Here is a 17,154-nt window from a genome sequence, read left to right as displayed (position 1 = left end):
GAAGAAGTAACATAGGGAAAGGCCGGGAAGGTCTAGAGCTTCTGTCCCCATGGAACTGAGGTACGCCACTCTCCAGTGTGTGGACGTGTTCACCAGCCCAGAAACTCTACAAATCCTGTACGTGTGGAGGTTTTATGGAGGCTTGATCACAAAGGCATGATTAAAAATTACCCCCATTTCCAGCCCCCGTCCCCTCTCTATACAATGGGCAGTGGGGTTAAAAATCCTAACCTTCTAGTCATGGATGTCCAGGCCTATCCAGGAGCCTGTCAAGAGTAACCACAATAAAACAAGAAAACATTGCTATCTCCCAGGAAATTTTGAGATTTAAGAGCTGTGTGTCAGGAACCCCAGGGTCAAGGACAAATATCAGAATAAAAGATGCTCCCAGTGCTCTTATGACTTAGGAAATAATAAGATTTTTAGGACCTTTGCCTCAGGACCTGATGGCTGAATTTTAGAAGAAGAGATTCTCCTACCATCTCTATTTATAAGAGTTTTAGGAGTTCTGTGCAGGAACAAGAAGACGGAAACTAGTATACGTGTTTCTTACTATTTCACAGGTGTATTCAGATGATTTCTTTTGAAGTCCGCTTTGGTCATTTGTGTCCTTCTAGGAATTTGTCTATTTCTCCTAGGTTACCTAATTTGTTGGCATAAAATTGACTTTCATCTTGTACTATAATGCTTTTGAGATTTGTCTACGTTAACCAAGATTTCTTTTTAAAGAAAAAAAAAAGATTGCTTTTTAAAAACTTTGAGTAGTATTTTGATATATCTCACCATTTGTTTATCAACCACCTTTCCTTTTATTTCCAATTTTTGACTTTTGTGAATAAAGCTGCTAAAACATTCTCATACAAGTCCCTGTATAGGCAAACACTTTCATTACTCTTGGATTGATACCTAGAAGTTGGATAGCCAGGATAGATGTTTCAATTGGTAAGAAACTGACAAAATTGTTCTCTGAAGTTACCAGCTTGCATTTCCACCAGGAAAGCCTGAGAATTCTAGTTGTTCCATATGTTATGAGCGCTTGATATTGTCAGTTATTTTATTATGGCTGTTGTTGTTTTAGCCATTCTAATAAGTGTATAGTCTTATCTCATTATGATTAAAAATTACATTCCCGTAATGACTAATGATGGTATCTGTCATTCATAATAGCAAGAATAACATTTATTCTTAAAATGAAAACAAAATAATTTATTCAAGAATATGGAAAAATTATATCTAGAGACTTTGTGATAAATGGAATTGAGGGGCACGTGGGTGGCTCAGTCGGTTTTCACTCAGGTCATGATCTCAGAGTTGTCCCTCTCCCACTCCCTCTGACCTTTTTCTCTCTCAAATAAATAAATAAATCTTAAAAAAAACACAGAATGAAATTATTTTTGATAGTGATATCCATGATTAAATCACATTTTAGTTTACAGAAATTATTTTTGGGTACTAAAATATATAACAAATTCACCAGAGAAGGCGTGTGGGCTCTGCATATGTTATTCAAGAAAATCCTAGAATTCTGAAAGGGAGTTCCCCAACTGAACTGGGTTCTGTTTTAATCAACATCCTAATGCCCTTAAAGTAGGTCAGCAAAGTAGGTTGAATTTTTGGAATGAGTTAAAGAGCTCTGCATTTATATCAGGAATTTACTTAGACCCTCAAATCCTACAAGACCTCAACGGAGTGGTTAAGCTTCATACTGGTTGTAAATTAAGTAATTTGGAAGCTACACTTAATCCTCTAAGGTATTATGTGGAGAATTTCAATCATATATTTATTGAGCAAATAGTACTCTAGATACCTGAAATATTCAATGCAGTATTCAAAAGTGACTTATTTTAAAGGAAAAGATTATGCACTTGATTTTGGCTTAGCAATTATTACTTCATTGCAACTTTCATTAACTTTATTAGAGTTATTATAATAGTTTGTAATTCATTTCAGTTATTTATTTATTTTTAAAGATTTATTTATTTGAGAGAGAAAAAGCGCATGTGTGAGCAGAGGGGAGGGGCAAGGGAGAGGGAGACAAGCAGACTCCCTGCAGAGCACAGTGCCCAATGCAGGGTTCCATTCCTGGACCCTGAAAACATGACCTGAACCAAAATCAAGAGTCAGACACTTAACTGACTGAGACCCAGGTGCCCCAGTAGTTTGTATTTTAGAATAAATTATGGAAAAACTAACATCTCAGAAACTTTTATCAAAAGTAAATATTTTTATTCAATAGTGTTGTGTTAACCAAAATAATGAACATAACTGTTTTTATATTAGTTGAAAAAATATGCTAATCTGAGATATTTTTTAAAAGCTACAAAACAACTCACCAGATTCTAAGTTTTGGAAAGGGCAAAAATGAGACATTAGTCTTAACCAAAATAATTAATAAAAGTATCGTTTGACACTAATGAATATTAAATGATCATGAATACCTGCCCAATTTTAAAAATCCACTTATCACTTTGAATTGCCTGGAATTGGAACGGCTGCCTTATAAGAAATTCCATTCCACAGACTTGAAAATATCCAAAGAAAATAATATAATTGTTCATCATGGTACATTGTGGAGAAGACGATTATCACCTGGATGGGTCTTGTTGAAGTTTCCCACTAGTACTAATATTTCATTATTCAAGAACAGGTGCACAGGGATAACTCTTCTTTCCTCCCTTCCCTTCCCTTCCCTTCTTTCTTTCTTCCCTTTTTTTCTTTCTCTTTCTTTCTTTCTTTCTTTCTTTCTTTCTTTCTTTCTTTCTTCTTTCTTTCTTTCTTTCTGTAGGTAAATATTACCTTGGATCACACTAAAGTATACAATATATTAATTTATTCAGCCCTTTTTGGTTTTTAAATGAATAGGACAACATCAGTTTGTTTTCTACCTAGAAATCTTGGTTAATATTGAAAAAAGAAAGGTGTAACATGTTTTGAAAGTCTGAAAGAGTATGGTAATTATCTGTAGGTATTCATTCTTCTCTCTTTTAAAATTAATTAACCTTAAAATTAAAGGGGCACAAGTGGCTCCCCAAATGAAAAGCACATTTTGCTTCTTCTCTTACTGCAACCTGTGGACTTGTAACCCAAGTCTGTGTCAGGGCTGGGGGTGAAAAGGACAGGTGTGTCTTCTGAATAACATTCTCTAGAGAAACTCCTCCACCCTCATGTGTCTTTCCCCTTTTCACAATCTGGAGAGCAGACATCAGCCAATTTCTATCACATGGGGAGCATACCAGGGAATGGTAGACAAAACCCGGTTGAATGGTGACAATTCTGAAAGATGATGATGTCACATGTTGGTGAGAATGTGGAACAACTATAACCTCTATGCACTCTTTGTGGAAGAGTATAATGGTAGAAGCCTTTTGGAAAATTCTTTAGCAATTTCTTTTTTTAAAAATTTCAGATATATTATATTTCTCAAATTTATTTATCAAGAGTGACTGAAATAAAAAATACAATTGAGGGGCACCTGGGTGGCTCTATTGCTTGACCGTCGGACTCCTGATTTCAGCTTAGGTTGTGATCTCAGGATCGTTGAGATCAAGCCCCAGGGTTCCGTGGTCAGTATTGAATCTGCTTGAGATTCTCTCTCCCCCTGCTTCTCCCCCTGCTCTCTAAATAAGTAAATAAATAAAAAAAATCTTTTATATATATAATTGAGTCCCATCATCATGGAAATGGCTTTAGGAGAAAGCTGGTCAGCTGACTATTATTGCTTTCCATTTTCAACCAGTAAATAGTTGCCGTTGATAAATAGACAACAGTCTGTCAAGAATGCTCACAAGATATTATATAATACAACATGTCTGTTGACAGAGGGAACAAACTAGATAGTAACTTATGTGAACTTGTTGATTTCCCCAACAAGCACACAAGCACGATGCATGCCTCTGAGAACGGAGGACTGTGCACCCTTGCTAACAGCTGTGGCTCCTTCCTGGCAGGCAGTCTTCTTCCAGCAGTCAAATGTGCTGTGCACATGGTGTCAGCATCTCTGCGCCCTGACTGCATCACTCCACGGTGACCAACAGTGCCAAAGGGATATGATGTCTAGGCAGCAAGCACTGGGATGGATTGTGCGATCAATCAGCGGATGGAGATGTGCATATTCTTGGGATCTGGAAGCCTTCCCTTTGCAGAGTCATAGATGCCCAAGTAGGCAGCTCGGGAGATGAGAATAACCTGCGCAGACACCTGAACACCTTGGTATAGGCCCTCAGTCCCATCGGATTTGTCGACCGAGCTGCAGGGGCCTCTGAATTCCCTTTCAGATCATGTGTCCACATCAGGTGCTAGACGGGTATGGGCAAAATCAAGAGGATACACAAAACAAGGGTGTGGCCCCAGCAGCACCACCTGATGCTAGATTCCCTCTTGTCCACAGCACCGAGGAAGATCTGCTTGTGTTAATCTGTGAAGGTGAGGCTGAGAAGCTAGGTGGGGAGGCATATGATGATATTATCCAGGTTACCATGCCAGAAGGACAGGACTCCTTGCTCCCCGGAGATATGAACCACGCAGTCGATAATGCCCTTGCATTGCTTGTCTGTGGTGATTGCTTGCTGGCATGCTGTACCTGCAGCAGCAGCTTGACCACTCCAAGGGTGCTACACGGTTTTGGAGGTGGCCATGGCCACTCCACCCACCAGGGGATCCTTGGCGAGGACACAGTGGAATCTGTCATATTGAAAGGAAGAGGAGGCTGCGACTTCAGGACTGCCCTAGGAACCGGCTGGGACTCTGGGGCTCTCTTTAACGACTGAGCCACCCAGGAGCCCCTCTGGGGCTCTCTTTAGCAATTTCTTATGAAATTAAACACATACTTGCCTTAACACCTAGATAATTCTACACCTACATGTCTATACAAGGGAAATAAAAGCATTCATAGAGGGGGGATGGGGACATATTGTCTGATGGGTACAGTTTCTGTGGTTGAGGAACAAGTTCTGGAAAAGGATAGTGGCGGTGGTTGCACAACGTTGGGAATGGGCTTAATGCTACTGAATTAAATGCTTGAAAACTGTTAGAATGTTAAGCTTCACGTCATGCATACTTCATCACAATAAGAAGACACACCCATAGGAAGAATCTACAGAGATGTCCATGGTAATTTTATTCATAATAGCTCAAAATGAGAAATAAAAATATCCGTCAAGAAGTAAATGACAAAATATACTGTCATAAATTCATTAAGAGTAAGGGTTGAGCAACTTACAGCCAACTGCGCAAATCTGGCCTGAGGCCTGTGTTTAAATAGCCTGAGTGCTACAAATGATCTTGATATTTTTTAAGGTATAAAAAAACTAGAAAGAAAATTATGTGATAGAGACCAGTGTGTGCCCAGCAAAACCTGATAGTTACTATATAGCTTTTTACAGAAAAAAAAAGTTACTGACTTTTGATTTAGAGGGTAATTACTAATCAATAAAAATAACAAATTATTGTCACGTAAAACACTGTGTTTAATAGACATTATGTTGAGTGAAAGAATCCAAGTGCAAAAGATATATATTAAGCCATTCAATTTATGTGAAGTTCTACAAAGGGCAAAATCAAGTGATTATCTTCAACATCAAAGGAATTTGATTAAGCTGACAACATGTGCTTCTCTACATTATCTGCTGAAAAGGATATGATTTTACTTATGTGATAATAAGGCAAAAAATGCATAATCAAAATTTAATCATGAGGAAACCATAGAAAACAAAATCTGAGGGATATCCTATGGAAAAACTGGCTTGGGCTCTTAAAAAATATCGATGTCATGAAAGACAAATAACGGCTGAGGAATTGTCCAAGTTTATAAAAAACTAAAGTCTTCAAGACAACTAGACGCAGTGCATGACTAGGGGAGAAATGTTATAAAGGACGTTAATGAGATACAGGAAATCTTTGACTATGGATGGTACTTTATATAATGAATCAGTTCTGTTTCTTAGTCAAATTTAATATATTTTAAAGTATTCAAAATATATTTAAAATAAAATACATAAAATGTTTAAAATACATAATATGTTTTTAAAATATTTTTAAAATATTTACAATTATTGGAAAAGTACTCACATAAAATTTTTTATTTGAAGGGAATGAAACTCAATCCTGATTATGTGAGATTATATTCTTCACTTTGTAACTCAAACGGATTAAGTTGGTATGGGTCCTCCTGCTCTAGATAGTGGCAGAGGGCCAGTTTTATGATTTGCTGTTTTTCTCTTCCTTTTACAAGCTTTGTCACAGAAATTAGGTTTTAGAATTTGAGGGCCTTATATGTCTTCTGAAAGATAACACTAAACTATGTATCTTTGACCTCATCCATGTTATGTAATCTCACTGGGTTGTCATTCTGATCCTTTTCTTTTCATGCTCAGCAGGAAACCACAAGATAAAAATAGACAGAAAATACTATTTGTAATTGATAAGTGATGAAAGTCAGTCAGTCCAGGCCTATCTTGTCCAGTGGCTTTCTCAGTTTCATAATTCACTTCTATAACCTAAATCGTGAATAGAATGAAAACAAACCAAACCAAAAGATGCATCAATTACTGGAAGAAATACTCCTTTGGGGAGGTGCGAATGATTACCTCCCTTTGTCAATGGAGTTTGTTACCTGGAATGATATATTCACCATTAACATCACCATTAAGTACTTAATAAAAAGATTTATTAAGTACTTGTTACATGCCAAACACTAGGAATAGCAAGTTAAGGATCTACAATCTATTTGATATTATTTATTTGGTAGGGATACTAGATACTAGAGTAAAACTAGATTTTTAGATATAATCAAAATCACTGGATATCACAGTAAAATTAAAGTTACTATTTATTCTCAGGTTTAAGCTTTCTGATAATGATGTCTTGATCTCAAGAAACCCCCAGAGTGTTGAGAACATAATCTTATCTACAATAGACAGCTTTTGACCGGTCCAGTGAGTGCCCACTGGCGTTGGGAGACTGGTCCAGATGGCAGCCCACAAGCCCCTTCAGCTCTTAGACACTTTGAATCAGTGCTGCTGGGGACACACTACCGTCTCCCAGCTATTGCTGTTTATCTGTGTTCTATAGCTGGAAGATGAAGAGATCATTTATTCGCTTCGGGTAAATATATGTGAACTGGTATGTCTAGCATGGACTCTTTAAATTGTTCCAGGTAACAAAAGGTAACATTTTGGTGTAGGAGCACAGGGATGGAGGTATTAAAAGTACTTCTAGCTAAGAGGAAATGTTACCTAAAAGTAAAGTACTTTGCAGAGCTCTGTGCTCTGCAAATGTACTAAATAACTAAAGAAGTAAGTGAAAATGGCAAATAAATATCTTGAGAATTATTTTTAATTAACCTTTGGCATTCCCAAATAAGAAGGTAAATTAATGAGAGAAATCAGAAATTATGTTAATAAATTAATATACGAGTAGGCTGAGAAAAAGAAATAATGTCCCTTTTTCCATTAACTAATCATAGATCAGGATGTGAAACTTTTCCTCAACAATCTATTGGTTACATTATTTTGGAAATTTAATGCATAGAGTCATAGAATTTTTTGTCTTTTTTATTCATAATAATTCTTTCTTTATTTAAAATTAATAAGCATTTGAGTCTCCTATGGCTTGATACCATACTACATTATATCATGTCTGTATAAGTATGTAAACTTTAATTTAAGAAGCAAAGATGAAGTAAGACAATGAGATATCAATTTATTTACCCAAAGCGAATAGCATCTACTTGAAACAGAGCTCAAAACTCTACCAGTGATTTTCCTCAGAATGAGTGAAGACTCAGGAACACGTGCTATTGTAGAAAGGTAAGCAATGGAGAATATCTTGAGGGAGCCTAGAAATTTTAAGAGCAAATCTATTATGAGTTAGTGGATATATTATTCATGGGGACATAGCTAATAGATGGTGCATACTGTCGTTTTCTCCAGATGTGACAGAATGACTTATGTCCAAGAAATAGCTGCTTGAGATATTTCTTGATTTTTATTATTTATTAGTGCTTCCTTCCAAAGTTTTACACATTTTAATTAATTGATTTATATTTGGTGTGATTGCATTGATGTTAAAAAGATTAGCTAATAAACATTTTGGAAGTGGGTTGTTTGCTTTTTGTTTTTGGATACTCGATTTAATAAAAAAGCATTTCCCAGACCTATTATTCATACATGTCAAACTCCCTGGAAGTGATAGGTAAAATATAAGATCTTAAGTTCTTCATTAAGAACTTTGTTCTGTGATAAATTCTCCTCAATTTCTGAAACAGTTTTTAAAGAACGTAGGTGGGGTGCCTGGGGGACTCAGTCAGTTGAGCCTCTGACTCTTGATTTCCGCTCTGGTCATGATCTCAGGGTTGTGAGATCGAGCCCCACATTGGGGCTTATTTAACTCTTAATAGGAAGCTAGGAGGCAGGCAGTGCAGACACAGTAGAGGATCTAGGAGCAGAAAGTAAAACAGAATGTCAACAGTGTTGGCCTCCTTAAAAGAATGTATGAGACCCTCAACCCATTGTTTGTTACCTGTTGTGTATCTTAGGCCAGCATTATGCCATGTGGCCTCTTTGTGATGAAAGCCTGTTTGGGACAGTGGAATTTTCTATTAGAAATTATCACCAAGTCAGAACTCTCTGCTAGTTGAAGACTGACCTCCTTGAACAACGACAAGCTAATATTGATCCATTCTAACAAAACAAAATGTTTTCTGTGGATAATTTCTTGTGCTCCTTTCCAGATTTTGTCTAGATAAAGTGGTCAGTCCTGACAGTTGCTTTAGACTAAAGGATCCTATCCATAAAGGGTCACCACCTTGAGGAAATCCAGAGACTGTACCCTAATGGCACCTGGGTTCTCACCTTCGTTAGTGCCCCGCTTTGTATCAGATAATTCTTAATAGAATATTTCATGGGAAAGTTTCCCAGCCACAACTGAATCCCTTACTGCACATTCTTATGGATATTGTTCGGTGTTTAGAAACCATCATTTTCAGCCATTCAGGCTATAGGTTATATAAACTTACATCCATGATGGTATGTAAGTTAGAATCCTCTTCCCTTAGGAATGGAATTTTCTTCTCTCTGTGAATGAAGTGGATAGGTCCAATCTGATATCACCATTTTTCTTTCAAAATCAGCAAAAATTTACAAAAGTCATTATTCTGAATTGTTCATATTTTCCCAACAGTTGGCCAGCATGTGGCCTAAGTCATGAGGAACCACATACGAAATACACCCACATTTTTGCTAGTGGAAATTAAGGGCCACCAGCATTGTAGATGACAGAATGTATGGCCTCCCCACCCACCCTCTCCAGCTATGGTAGTTCTATAGTTTAACTTCTGTTATTTGCAGAACCCTGCTTCCAGGTCCTAATTCTGTATCAGTTGGCGCTATGGTAAAATACAAGGAACATGAAATCCACCAAACAATAATCTTAAAAATCAGTGGGCTTTTTTTTTTTTTCCTTTTTTTCACTTAAGATATCAAGATATAGGCAGGTGTGGTGTTTCCATGACATTATTATGGACCCAAGTCCCTTTGTCTCTACTCCGTTACTGTTACCACTTGGCTTTTCTGCATCCTACCTCTTGTATTTCTGCTACATTTCTAGGTATCATGTTTGAGTTCCAGGCAGAGAGAAGGTAAAGCAGTACAGTGGAAAGAAAAAATCATCATATGAACAGAGATTATTCCTTGTCAAAACCTTTTTGAGAAATCTTACCCAGCAACTCTTTTTTTTTTAAGATTTATTTATTTATTTACAGAGAGAGAGAGAGAATGTGGAGGTGGGAGGGGCAGAGGGAGAATCTCAAGCAGACTCCTCACTGAGTGTGGAGCCGACACCAGAACCCTGAGATCATGACCTGAGCGAAACCAAGAGTCGGCTGCTTAACTGACTGAGCCACCCAGGTGCCCCTCATCCAGCAATTCTTGTTTACAATTTAATGGCTAGAACGATAACATAGCTTCTATAAGTGAAAGAAAGTTGGGAAAGATGGGAATTTTAAAATAGAAACACAGCAACCCTATGGAGAAAGGAAGAATTGATCAATTCTGTCTTTAATATTTAATGTATTCTAAGACAGTATCTGTGGTTCCCCACTTTGTCATGTCTAATGGTGCCTCTATCTGCACATACATATGTAAAACTGCCCCTTTATTACCTTAAATTGAAATTAAGAATAGTGACATCATCTATATTAATATTTTAAAAAATTAGCTGCAATGACTTCTTTGAACTTCACTTTCTTCATACAGGCAAAGAGATGACAGTAATTATAATACAGGGTTGTCTGTTCTGACTTTAAATATATGATACACTTTGAGGTGTAAGCACCTGTAGACAGTATGTTTCCAATAAATGCCTCCTCTAGTTATTATCATTATGATTAGTACCAAACACATGGTACTGTATCTCTCTTAAATTTTTGTTTTATTTTACAAAACTTTCTTCCTTTTCTATCTATAAAATCCTTGAAGATCTTCATTTCTTCATTAAGCACATATTTAGTACAGTGTGTAGCTGATTATATGCATTCAGTGTCTTTAAGGAAAGATTAAAAGCATAGAGATTAATACTTTACCTATCTATTACTTGAACTCAATTTCCACAATATATGTAGAAGTCCTAGAGTATAGCTAAATAGTCTAAATTAATATTAGTGGTACAGTGGTGTCACCCAAATAACTAAGGAAGAGGTATTTTAGGAGTCGACTATCTGTCTTCTTCAAGTAGAAAATCCAATACAAATGAACCATCTTCAATTTTTTCTAAGGTGTCAGACCCCAGAAAACTATATTATTCCATGAGATTCAAAAGAAGCTCCAGGAAAGAAAGGGTGCTACTTGGTACATGGATATGTTTTGGAGTGGCTGAGTTAAATGGAATTAAATGTAACAGAACATATCTCTTTACTGCAGAACTTCAAAAAGCTTTAGTTGGTGAACTAGAATTGTGAGCTCCCAGAGAGTGACATTAAAGAACGCAATTTCTATTTTTTAAACTAAAGAACAATTATGTACTTAACTTATTGTATTAGTCAGCTTGGGGCTGCCAAAGTAAGATACCACGGACTGGATTAAACAGAAAGTTATTTTCTTATAGTCTGGAGGCTGGAAGTCCAAGATAAAGGTGCCCACAAGTCTCGTTTTGATGAGGCCTCTTTTCCTGGCTTCAAGATGGCTGCCTTTTTGCCAGCTGCTCACATGGTCTTTCCTCCGTGCATATGTGTGCATGTGCATGCACACACACACACAAGCACAGAAAGAGAGGGAGGGGGAAAGGAGAGGGAAGGGGAGATAGAGAGAGAAAAGGAGGGAGAGAAGGGAGGGGAGAGGGAGAAGGAAAGATGTGGTGTCTTTTCTTCCTCTTTTAAGTACACCAGTCCTATTGTATTAGGCCCACCTGCTCCATGACTTCATTCAACATTAACTACCTCCTTAAAGGATGTATCTCCAAATATAGTCACACTGAGGATTAGGGCATCAACATCTGAATTTTGGGGGGACACAGTTCAGTCCATAACACTTGCTCATTTTAGAACAACTTAATTTTTGATTAATGTTGATATGAAAACTTAGTGATGGCTACTAAACAGTGTAAAATTTTAAGAGCACATTAAATAAGACTGTTCCTACACTTTGGCTAAAGCCTTTTGGCAGAATAATTTTCCCAAAATGTTTCCAAAAATATGTCCACGTTTTTCTAACAAGACTTTGCTATTCCTCTTACAGAGTATTGAGTGTATGTCCCCTTACCATGCACTTGGTGGGCTTTGTGACTATCTCAGTCAGCAACGTATGGTGCAAAGGATGCTATGTGACTTTGAAGTTACTGCTTGATTCTCTTAGAACACTGCCCACGAGAGAAGCCAGTATGCAGTGGGTACTGAGGGCAGCCCTGAGGCTTCCATGCCCTGGAGAAGCCCACACCAGTGAATATGGAGAGACCATATGGAAGGATTTTGGGCTTACATGACAAGAGAGACATGTCTGATAGTATCCAGTTGCTCCAGCCTTGACTGCTTCCTGTCCATGCACATGTGACTCTACCCACACAAGAGACCTAGAACCAGAACTGTCCATCTGAGCTCCTTCCTAATTTCTGTCCTATGGAGGTCATGAATGGTAATAGATAATTACTTTTTTTAAGCCACTAAACTTTGGGCTGGGTAGTTATATAACCATTGCTAACTGAAAAATAATTTGGTACCTAAATGTAGCATTGATTTGGGATCATGTGTCAAGGAGAAACTCGAAGAACATAGGAGAATGTTTGCAGAAGCATAAAGGTCCTGGGAGTGGCTGTTGGTGAGGGAATTAAAACAAAACAAAACAAAACAAAACAAAACTCAGTCAACAATGGTGGTGGAAGCTACAGAACTCACGCTACTGGTCTCATAAATACCAGAAAGTTGGTGGCACTGTTGTCTGCAATTGGCCAACAGAAAATGTGCTTACTGAATTTGTTTATCTAGGTGGGAAATTTCTAGACAGAATGTGGAAGATACTACCAGCTAACAAGAAATTGAAGATAACTTTGAAGTGATCTCAAAAGAAATAAAGTTCTTAGAGTGTTAGGTTGAGAATAAACAATGAAAATTAAAAAAAAAAGGAATGAGGATATGAAAGACGTACTTTGATGATGTTTGGAGCTCAGAGATCCCATAAGAGGACTTGAAAATATAAAACAATGCTAGTATAAAAATCCATTGGAAAAAGAGAAAAATGTACATGTGCTTAAAAACAGAAAGCTATGAAAATATAAATTTTTTGAAGAATTTTGTCAAATTTTCAAAAAGATAAAGTGTTCTACGTGAGACTAATTTAAGAGTAATGAATTTCAAGTTCAAAATGTATATACGTCTCAGCCAAAAGTAGAGGGATGTATTGAACATTGTTAGTGAAAACTAATCACTCTTTCATAGTAACTGATGGCAGCAAACAAATTCTGGGTGAAGGAGAGCTGAAACTGTCAGAGGTAGTTAAGATGCACACAGATAATTCATGAAATGGTTGAACATTTACATAAAATAAGAACCTTCTATAAAACTCAGAAATGAGAGCCCCTGTCTATTCCATCCTGCTTATTCTAAAGATAGACCTTTTTCTGGAGAGAAGACATAAGCTGTGAACCCAAGACATATGCTAAGAAAACAACCTAACGATTTTAATGCTTAACAGGTAGAGACTGAAGAACAACTCTTTAGAACTTCATTAATCACGTTCTTTCAAAAAGGACCTCAAGGCAAAAACACCTCCTCTACTTTGTCCCTCACACTAGAATATACAGAGTCTTCTATGATCAATCAAAAATGTGCCAATCTGATTTTTTTTCCTTCTTATACTGAAAGACATGGGTCAGTGTCTGAGGATGGGACTCTTCCTGGTCCTAAAGGGCCAGCCAAGATGTCCAGAGAAAGATCTGTCCTGGTTTTGAGCCATGAGGCAGTTACACCTGTGGGTACGAGAGGATGCTGCTCTCTAACCATATGGGATGGACTGGGCTTAGCAAAGCCTTCAGACCTGTGCCACATGTGTGCTCAGACTCACCCTTGGAAGGATACTTGTGTATATCTGATCATTTTTGACTGTCTCCTCAAATATAGAGATTATAGGCTCTAATTACCTGGTTATTGGTGCTGAACATTTATCCTTAAGAGAATCTCCTCTGGTTTTCACAATGAAGAAGAAATCTGCTTTTAATCATTAAGAAAAGATTCTTAGAAACCTTCATTTGATATTGAATGCTGAGTCTTATGATTAAAAAAACAATAACCACCACAGATGCTACTTTTTTTTAAGATTTTATTTATTTATTTGACAGAGAGAGAGGCAGCGAGAGAGGGAACATAAGCAGGGGAGTAGGAGAGGGAGAAGCAGGCTTCTCGCTGAGCAGGGGGCCCGATGTGGGGCTCGATCCCAGAATGCTGGGATCACGCCCTGAGCCAAAGGCAGATGCTTAACTAATGAGCCACCCAGGCGCCCCACCACAGATGCCACTTTAAGCAGAATCCTTTCTGTAGATTTATCTCTTTAGTCTCCTAAAGCTCATGTAAATAGTAAATAATTTGAAATCTGAATAAACATTACTTTAAATAGTTTTGTTTTATATTTTTAAAATGTCTTGCTCTAAAAATGATTGGAAATCATTGGTGTAAATCATATATTTGATTCAGAAACTCAAAGTTTTTCTTTGAACATTAAACTCAATTGAAAGTACAAATTTAATATTTCTGGAGGAAAAAATAACCCTTTATATTACCAAATATATATATTATTTAAAAATATGTATTTATTTTGGTGTGGAAGGAACACTTAGCATGAGATCTAGCATCTTAATAGTTTTCAAGTGTACAATAGAGTATTGCTAGCCATAGGCACAATGCTGAACATCAGATCCCCAAAACTTCTTCGTCCTGCATAACTGGAAGTTTGTCCACACTGATCAGCACCTACCCATTCTCACTTTCCCCCAGTGTCTGGCAACCACCATTCTATTCTTTGCTTCCATAAGTTTTATTATTTTAGATATATCATAAGTGTGGCCATAGTGTTTGTCCTTCTGTGATTGTCTAAGCAATATACATTTTTGACTATTAAATAATACCTCAGTGTACGTCTGTCATCTGTTTTTCTAGCTGATAGATTAGTCATCGTATCTATAACATTTACATTTTATACATTACTTTCTCCTTTTTTTTCTGATAAATATGTGCACTTTAAAAAATGTGTCTGTTTTCTGAACCAGAGTCGGTCACTGTAAAAATCAGTGTACAACACCTCAAATCGTGACATGGCAGGTGTAAAAAACAAATGAACCTTTATTTGTTTCACTTAAATGTTTATGAGAAAGAACACTGCAGGCTTGGTCGGCCTATTTCTTGTTCCCTTTACAGAGATTTTCAGCCAAATAATCATTAAGTGTTCTGTTAAACTGTTCCAGCTCCCAACACACGTTCCTACTTTGTTGGAGCTCCGCATCCTAAGCTCTGTGCTGAGACCCGGCTTACCACATTGCTACTGTGTGGCCACGTTGTCACATAAATTGGTCCCTAACCATTAAGAGACCTAAGCGAATTTAAGTCTTAAAGCTTTACTCAGTCATGTGCAGAATAAAGGTCATAAAAAGGCCCCAAAGCTTTAATATGTAGCTTTGAAAATAATCCTCTTAGGTGTGTTAATATTTCTCCATCAACAACTTTTTTATGTTGTACACTTTCACGCTAAAATGAATAAACAAAAGTGGGATCATCCAAAGAACTTTGCAGGCATATTTACCGTTCTTTATCAAATTTAACACCACATTCTGCTTAAAAAAGGAACATACACAACACGATGATCCCCTTTATCATTTTAAACAGATATATTTACACAGATAAGTGCCTGTACCTACTATAAGATGGTATGGGTTAATTCGTACTGGTCTATAAAGATGTCATTAGGTAGTTACCATTATCTCGTGGGTACAAGGCTGTTCTTGGGGGTAGGAATTCTCTAGAGTAAAAGCGTATTTAGGCCAAACATGACATGTAGACTTCTGAGGTATATAGCACCAGTATCTGTGTTTGGACTGGAAAACAAGAAATTCCTTGGAAATTCCAGCAGGGAAGGATGGAATAGAAGGAAATAGCTACTTACAAAATGTGGGAAGACCCAAAGGGGAAAGGTCAGGGAAGGTCACCTCTCACTCTTACACCTGTCATCTGCAGCCTTCCAAATTAGAGCAAAGCACCATGCATGGCAGAGCTGAGGTCAACAGCTTTGCACAGGAGCACTGTGGGTCCCTTGCGTTCTTTGCGCCTGCCCAAGTCCTCCTTTGCTGGGACTGAAGAAACATGGCTTCTGTCTTCAGCCATCCAAACCTCATGCAAGGAACTCCCGCTGGGGGAATCTAAACCAAAAAAGTGTCTGGCAAAAGATTTTGGGAAACATGATTCCCAGGCTTCCTCTGGACACACAGTGGAGAGTGGGGGAGTGTGCAGGCTTGGGCAGTGTTGCCAACAGAGGGGCGGGGCATCTCAACACACATAATGTTCTGACCACACTGCTCGACACATAGCAGAATGTGAAACATAGTGGTGCAGTGGTTAGTGGTACTCGTACTAAGTGTCTCTCCCACTTTCTACCTGTTGGACTTTGGGCAGGTTATGCGATCTGAGATTTATTTCCTCTTCCGTAACAAGTGGATATTGTTATCTGCCACATTGTGTGGTTGGAATATTTACATACACTTAGCACAGTGTTTGAACACATAGGAAGATATCTAAAAATATTCCTCCTCTAAAGCCATATCTTTCAAATGCATTTTAAGCTATACCTCTTTGAATATTTGGAGGAATTTTGCTGCTGTGGGTAAGCCCTGCCCTTCTTCATATTTTTTGCTGACATTTTGCAGCTCAGCTCTGCCACCTTTTCTAGCTGCCCTGGCCAGATCAAAGCAATGCAAACACAGAAGGGTAAGAGGGGGCACCTGGGTGGCTGAGTCTGTTAAGCGTCCAACTCTTTTCTTTTCTTTCTTCTTTTAAAGATTTTATTTATTTATTTGACAGAGAGAGAGACAGCCAGCAAGAGAGGGAACACAAGCAGGGGAAGTGGGAGAGGAAGAAGCAGGCTCCCAGTGGAGGAGCCTGATGCGGGGCTTGATCCCAGAAAGCTGGGATCACGCCCTGAACCGAAGGCAGACGCTTAACGACTGAGCCACCAAGGCGCCCCAGGCATCCAACTCTTGATCTGGGCTCAGGTTGTGATCTCAGGGTCCTAGGATCTGAGCCCCACACACTGGCATGGAGTCTGCTTGAGATTCTCTCTTTCCCTCTCCCTCTGCCCCTCCCCCTTGCCCCTAGCTCGGCTGTCTCTCTCTTGCTCAAAATATAAAAATAAAAATAGAAAAAAAAATTTTAAAAAGGGCAAGAGAGTAGATGTTGTCAAAGCAGTGGACTGAGAAATCTCATCTAAGAAAGATGCAAGAGAATAAAAGGGCTAATGAATTGGGAAATTGTTAATTATGGTGAATTTTGATAGCGGCTGAAGAATAATTCCATGAAAATATGTATATGAACAAGAAAAAAGAGAGGAGGTTGTATCCAAGAGGCTCTCCAGAGCACACTTGCTTAAAATCATCATGAATAACTCCTAAAAGGTCATTTAAAAACACCATTTC

At 37.9% G+C, this 17,154-nt stretch overlaps 1 pseudogene; it reads right to left on the bottom strand.

Moving 5' to 3' along the window:
* Window positions 1–3,841: 3,841 nt before the first annotated feature.
* Window positions 3,842–4,687, bottom strand: LOC103661902 (annotated as a pseudogene).
* Window positions 4,688–17,154: the final 12,467 nt, after the last annotated feature.

The sequence above is a fragment of the Ursus maritimus genome, unplaced genomic scaffold, assembly GCF_017311325.1.
Source record: "Ursus maritimus isolate PB19 unplaced genomic scaffold, ASM1731132v1 scaffold_7, whole genome shotgun sequence".
Lineage (NCBI taxonomy): Eukaryota > Metazoa > Chordata > Mammalia > Carnivora > Ursidae > Ursus > Ursus maritimus.
Note: the sequence above shows the minus strand (reverse complement) of the source record. Positions and strands in the feature narration are given on the sequence as shown.